The sequence below is a fragment of the Heptranchias perlo genome, chromosome 26, assembly GCF_035084215.1.
Source record: "Heptranchias perlo isolate sHepPer1 chromosome 26, sHepPer1.hap1, whole genome shotgun sequence".
Taxonomy (NCBI): Eukaryota; Metazoa; Chordata; class Chondrichthyes; order Hexanchiformes; family Hexanchidae; genus Heptranchias; species Heptranchias perlo.
Window position 1 is genome coordinate 44,373,744 of NC_090350.1, and position 6,945 is coordinate 44,380,688.

A 6,945-nucleotide genomic window follows, 5' to 3' on the forward strand; every position below is an offset into this window, starting at 1 on the left:
TCCAGTGATAGTGATTGTTTTTAGTTCCTCCCTCCCCTTTGCCCCTTGATTTTCTACTATTATTGGTATGTTATTAGTGTCTTCTACTGTGAAGACAGATACAAAATATCTGTTCAATTCCCCTGCCATTTCCTTGTTTTTCATTATTATTTCCCCAGTCACATCTTCTAAGGGACCAATGTTTACTTTATCTACCCTCTTCCTTTTTATATACTTGTGGAAGCTTTTACTGTCAGTTTTTATATTTCTTGCTAGTTTACTCTCATAATTTATTTTCTCCCTCTTTATTATTCTTTTAGTCATCCTTTGCTGGTTTTTAAAGTTTTCCCAATCTTCGGGCTTACCAGTAATCTTTGCCATGTTGTATGCTTTTTCTTTTAACCTGATACCATCCTTTACTTCCTGAGTTAGCCATGGTTGGTTCACCCTTTTTGTGGAGTCTTTCCTCCTCACAGGGATATATTTTTGTTGCGAGTCATAAAATATATTTTTAAATGTTTGCCACTGCTTATCCACCATCATCCCATCTAATCTGTTTACCCAGTCCACTTTAGCCAATTCCGCCCTCATTCCTTTATAATTGCCCTTATTTAAGTTTAATACAGTAGTTTCAGACCCAAGATCTGGGTCTCCCTCTCCCCACGAGCCCCATTCCCCAGTATCTCTCTCCCCCGAGCCCCCATTCCCTTGTCTCCCTCTCCCCTAAGCCCCCATTCCCCAGTATCTCTCTCCCCCGAGCCCCCATTCCCCAGTATCTCTCTCCCCCGAGCCCCCATTCCCCAGTATCTCTCTCCCCCGAGCCCCCATGCCCCAATTTCCCTCTCCCCGAGCCCCCATGCGCCGGTATCTCTCTCTCCTGAGCCCCCATTCCCCAGTATCTCTCTCCCCCGAGCCCCCATTCCCCAGTATCTCTCTCCCCCCAAGCCCCCATGCCCCAGTTTCCCTCTACCCCTGAGCCCCCATTCCCCAGTATCTCTCCCCCCCGAGCCCCCATTCCCCAGTATCTCTCCCCCCCGAGCCCCCATTCCTCAGTATCTCTCTTCCCCGAACCCCCATTCCCCAGTTTCGCACTCCCCGAGCCCCAATTCCCCAATTTCCGTCTCCCCCCGAGACCCCATTCCCCAGTTTCCGTCACCCCCCGAGCCCCCATTCCTCCATTTCCCTCTCTCCCCCGAGCCCCCATTCCCCAGTTTCCCTCTCTCCCCCAAGCCCCCATTCCCCAGTGTCCCTCTCCCCCCGAGACCCCATTCCCTAGTCTCCCTTTCCCTGAGCTCCCATTCACCAGTCTCCCTCTCTCCCCCGAGCCCCCATTCCCCAGTTTCCTTCTCTCCGCCGAGCCCCCATTCCCCAGTCTCGCTCTCCCCGAGACCCCATTCCCTCCTCTCCCACCCCCCCGAGCCCCCTTTACCCAGTATCTCTCTCCCCCCAAGCCCCCATTCCTAGCCTCCCGAGCGCCCATTCCCCAGTATCTCTCTCCCCCCAAGCCCCCATTCCTAGTCTCCTGAGCCCCCATCCCCCAGTATCTCTCTCCCCCCAAGCCCCCATTCCTAATCTCCCGAGCCCCCATCCCCCAGTATCTCTCTCCCCCCAAGCCCCCATTCCTAGTCTCCTGAGCCCCCATCCCCCAGTATCTCTCTCCCTGAGCCCCCATCCCCCGAGCCCCCATTCCCCACTCTTCCCCGAGCCCCCATTCCCCCGAGCCCCCATTCCCCACTCGCCCCCGAGCCCCCATTCCCCACTCTCCCCCGAGCCCCCATTCCCCACTCTCCCCCGAGCCCCCATTCCCCCGAGCCCCCATTCCCCAGTGTCCCTCTCCCCACCGAGCCCCCATTCCCCAGTGTCCCTCTCCCCCCCCGAGCCCCCATTCCCCACTCTCCCCCGAGCCCCCATTCCCCACTCTCCCCCGAGCCCCCATTCCCCACTCTCCCCCGAGCCCCCATTCCCCACTCTCCCCCGAGCCCCCATTCCCCACTCTCCCCCGAGCCCCCATTCCCCACTCTCCCCCGAGCCCCCATTCCCCACTCTCCCCCGAGCCCCCATTCCCCACTCTCCCCCGAGCCCCCATTCCCCACTCTCCCCCGAGCCCCCATTCCCCACTCTCCCCCGAGCCCCCATTCCCCACTCTCCCCCGAGCCCCCATTCCCCACTCTCCCCCGAGCCCCCATTCCCCACTCTCCCCCGAGCCCCCATTCCCCACTCTCCCCCAAGCCCCGATTCCCTAGTCGACATCTCCCCGAGACCACATTCCCTCTTCTCCCTCTCCCCGAGCCCCCATGCCCCAGTTTCCCTCTTCCCAAGCTCCCATTCCCTAGTCTCCTTCTCTCCCCCGAGCCCCCATTCCCCAGTCTCCCTCTCCCTCTCCCCTCCGAGCCCCCATTCCCTAGTCTCGCTCTCCCCGAGACCCCATTCCCTCCTCTCCCACTCCCTCCGAGCCCCCATTCCCCAGTATCTCTCTCCCCAAGCCCTCATTCCTCAGTATCTCTCTCCCTGAGCCCCCATTCCACAGTCTCCCTCTCCCCCGAGCCCCCATTCCCCTCTCTCCCCCGAGCCCCTCTCTCCCACGAGCCCCCACTCCCCCGAGCCCCCACTCCCCCGAGCCCCCACTCTCCCCCGAGCCCCCACTCCCCACTCTCCCCCGAGCCCCCATTCCCTAGTCTCCATCTCCCCGAGACCACATTCCCTCTTCTCCCTTTCCCCCAGAGCCCCCATGCCCCAGTTTCCCTCTTCCCAAGCTCCCATTCCCTAGTCTGCTTCTCCCCCCCGAGCCCCCATTCCCTAGTCCCCGAGACCCTATTCCCTCCTCTCCCCCCGAGACCCCATTCCCTCCTCTCCCCCCAAGCCCCCTTTCCCTCCTCTCCCCCCAAGCCCCCTTTCCCAAGTTTCTCTCTTCCTTAAAGCCCCCATTCCCTAGTCTCCCGAGCCCCCATTCCCCAGTATCTCTCTCCCCGAGCCCCCATTCCACAGTCTCCCTCTCACCCCAAGCCCCCATTCCCCAGTTTCCCTCTCCCACCGAGCCTCCATACCCCCCGAGCCCCCACCCTCCCCTAAGCCCCTCTCTCCCTCGAGCCCCCACTCCCCCCCGAGCCCCCACTCCCCGAGCCTCCACTCCCCCCCGAGACCCCACTCCCCACTCTCCCCCGAGCCCCCCGAGCCCCCATTCCCCACTCTCCCCCGAGCCCCCATTCCCCCCGAGCCCCCATTCCCCCCGAGCCCCCATTCCCCACTCTCCCCCCAGCCCCCATTCCCCACTCTCCCCCGAGCCTCCATTCCCCACTCTCCCCCGAGCCCCCATTCCCCACTCTCCCCCGAGCCACCATTCCCCACTCTCCCCCGAGCCCCCATTCCCCACTCTCCCCCGAGCCCCCATTCCCTAGTCTCCCTCTCCCCGAGACCACATTCCCTCTTCTCCCTTTCCCCCAGAGCCCCCATGCCCCAGTTTCCCTCTTCCCAAGCTCCCATTCCCTAGTCTCCTTCTCTCCCCCGAGCCCCCATTCCCCAGTCTCCCTCTCCCCCCCGAGCCCCCACTCCCCGAGCCTCCACTCCCCCCCGAGACCCCACTCCCCACTCTCCCCCGAGCCCCCCGAGCCCCCATTCCCCACTCTCCCCCGAGCCCCCATTCCCCCCGAGCCCCCATTCCCCCGAGCCCCCATTCCCCACTCTCCCCCCAGCCCCCATTCCCCACTCTCCCCCGAGCCCCCATTCCCCACTCTCCCCCGAGCCACCATTCCCCACTCTCCCCCGAGCCACCATTCCCCACTCTCCCCCGAGCCCCCATTCCCCACTCTCCCCCGAGCCCCCATTCCCTAGTCTCCCTCTCCCCGAGACCACATTCCCTCTTCTCCCTTTCCCCCAGAGCCCCCATGCCCCAGTTTCCCTCTTCCCAAGCTCCCATTCCCTAGTCTCCTTCTCTCCCCCGAGCCCCCATTCCCCAGTCTCCCTCTCCCCCCCGAGCCCCCATTCCCTAGTCTCCATCTCCCCGAGACCCTATTCCCTCCTCTCCCTCTCCCCCCGAGACCCCATTCACTCCACTCCCCCGAGCCCCTTTTCCCAAGTTTCTCTCTTACTTAAAGCCCCCATTCCCTAGTCTCCCGAGCCCTCATTCCTCAGTATCTCTCTCCCTGAGCCCCCATTCCACAGTCTCCCTCTCACCCCAAGCCCCCATTCCCCAGTTTCCCTCTCCCCCCCCGAACTCCCATTCCCCAGTTTCCCTCTCCCACCGAGCCTCCATTCCCCAGTTTCCCTCTCCCCGAGCCCCCATTCCCCAGTCTCCCCCCAGCCCCCATTCCCCAGTCTCCCTCTCCCCCGAGCCCCTCTCTCCCCCGAGCCCCCACTTCCCTCTCCCCCCCGAGCCCCCACTCCCCTCTCCCCCCCGAGCCCCCACTCCCCGAGCCCCCACTCCCCCCCAAGCCCCCATTCCCCACTCCCCCCCGAGCCCCCATTCCCCACTCCCCCCGAGCCCGCATTCCCCCCCGAGCCCGCATTCCCCCCGAGCCCCCACTCTCCCCCGAGCCCCCATTCCCCACTCTCCCCCGAGCCCCCATTCCACACTCTCCCCCGAGCCCCCATTCCACACTCTCCCCGAGCCCCCATTCCCTCCTCTCCCTTTCCCCCAGCCCCCATTCCCCAGTCTCCCTCTCCCCCGAGCCCCCACTTCCCTCTCCCCCCCGAGCCCCCACTCCCCCACTCCCCACTCCCCCTCGAGCCCCCACTCCCCACCGAGCCCCACTCCCCGAGCCCCCACTCCCCCCCGAGCCCCCATTCCCCACTCTCCCCCGAGCCCCCATTCCACACTCTCCCCGAGCCCCCATTCCACACTCTCCCCCGAGCCCCATTCCACACTCTCCCCCGAGCCCCCATTCCACACTCTCCTCTCCCCGAGCCCCCATTCCCCCAGTTTCCCTCTCCCCCCCGCCGAACTCCCATTCCCCAGTTTCCTCTCCCACCGAGCCTCCATTCCCCAGTCTCCCCCCAGCCCCCATTCCCCAGTCTCCCTCTCCACCGAGCCCCCACTCCCCTGAGCCCCCACTTCCCTCTCCCCCCCAAACCCCACTCCCCTCTCCCCCCCGAGCCCCCACTCCCCTCTCCCCCTCGAGCCCCCACTCCCCACCGAGCCCCCACTCCCCACCGAGCCCCCACTCCCCCCCAAGCCCCCATTCCCCCACTCCCCCCCGAGCCCCCATTCCCCCCCGAGCCCCCATTCCCCACTCTCCCCCGAGCCCCCATTCCCTAGTCTCCCTCTCCCCGAGACCACATTCCCTCTTCTCCCTTTCCCCGAGCCCCCATGCCCCAGTTTCCCTCTTCCCAAGCTCCCATTCCCTAGTCTCCTTCTCTCCCCCGAGCCCCCATTCCCCAGTCTCCCTCTCCCCCCCGAGCCCCCATTCCCGAGTCTCCATCTCCCCGAGACCCTATTCCCTCCTCTCCCTCTCCCCCCACGAGACCCCATTCACATCCTCTCCCCCGAGCCCCCTTTCCAAGTTTCTCTCTTCCTTAAAGCCCCCATTCCCTAGTCTCCCGAGCCCCCATTCCCCAGTATCTCTCTCCCCAAGCCCTCATTCCTCAGTATCTCTCTCCCTGAGCCCCCATTCACAGTCTCCCTCTCACCCCAAGCCCCCATTCCCCAGTTTCCCTCTCCCCCCTCGAACTCCCATTCCCCAGTTTTCCTCTCCCACCGAGCCTCCATTCCCCAGTTTCCCTCTCCCCGAGCACCCATTCCCCAGTTTCCCCCCAGCCCCCATTCCCCCAGTCTCCTCTCCCCCCGAGCCCCTCTCTCCCCCGAGCCCCCAATCCCCCGAGCCCCCACTCCCCTCTACCCCTCGAGCCGCCTCGAGCCCCCACTCCCCCCCTCGAGCCCCCATTCCCCACTACCCCCCGAGCCCCCATTCCCCACTCTCCCCCGAGCCCGCATTCCCCCCGAGCCCCCACTCTCCCCCGAGCCCCCCATTCCCCCGAGCCCCCATTCCCCCCGAGCCCCCATTCCCCACTCTCCCCCGAGCCCGCATTCCCCCCGAGCCCCCATTCCACCCATTCCCCCCGAGCCCCCATTCCCCACTCTCCCCCGAGCCCCCATTCCCCACTCTCCCCGAGCCCGCATTCCCCCCGAGCCCCCACTCTCCCCCGAGCCCCCATTCCCCCGAGCCCCCATTCCCCCGAGCCCCCCATTCCCCACTCTCCCCGAGCCCCCCATTCCCCACTCTCCCCCGAGCCCCATTCCCACTCTCCCCGAGCCCCCATTCCCCACTCTCCCCCGAGCCCCCATTCCCCACTCCCCACTCCCACTCTCCCCGAGCCCCCATTCCCCACTCTCCCCCGAGCCCCCATTCCCCACTCTCCCCGAGCCCCCATTCCCCACTCTCCCCCGAGCCCCCATTCCCCACTCTCCCCCGAGCCCCCATTCCCCACTCTCCCCCGAGCCCCATTCCCCACTCCCCACTCCCCACTCTCCCCCGAGCCCCCATTCCCCACTCTCCCCCGAGCCCCCATTCCCCACTCTCCCCCGAGCCCCCATTCCACACTCTCCCCCGAGCCCCCCATTCCACACTCTCCCCCGAGCCCCCATTCCCCACTCTCCCCCGAGCCCCCATTCCCCACTCTCCCCGAGCCCCCATTCCACACTCTCCCCCGAGCCCCCATCTCCACACTCTCCCCCCCCGAGCCCCCATTCCACACTCTCCCCCGAGCCCCTATTCCACACTCTCCCCCGAGCCCCTATTCCACACTCTCCCTCTCCCCAAGCCCCGATTCCCTAGTCTCGCTCTCCCCGAGACCCCATTCCCTCCTCTCCCTTTCCCCGAGCCCCCTTTCCCCAGTTTCTCTCTCCTCCAAGCCCCCACTCCCTAGTCTCCCGAGCCCCCATTCCCCAGTTTCCCTCTCCCCCCCCCCCGAACTCCCATTCCCCAGTTTCCCTCTCCCACCGAGCCTCCATTCCCCAGTTTCCCTCTCCCCGAA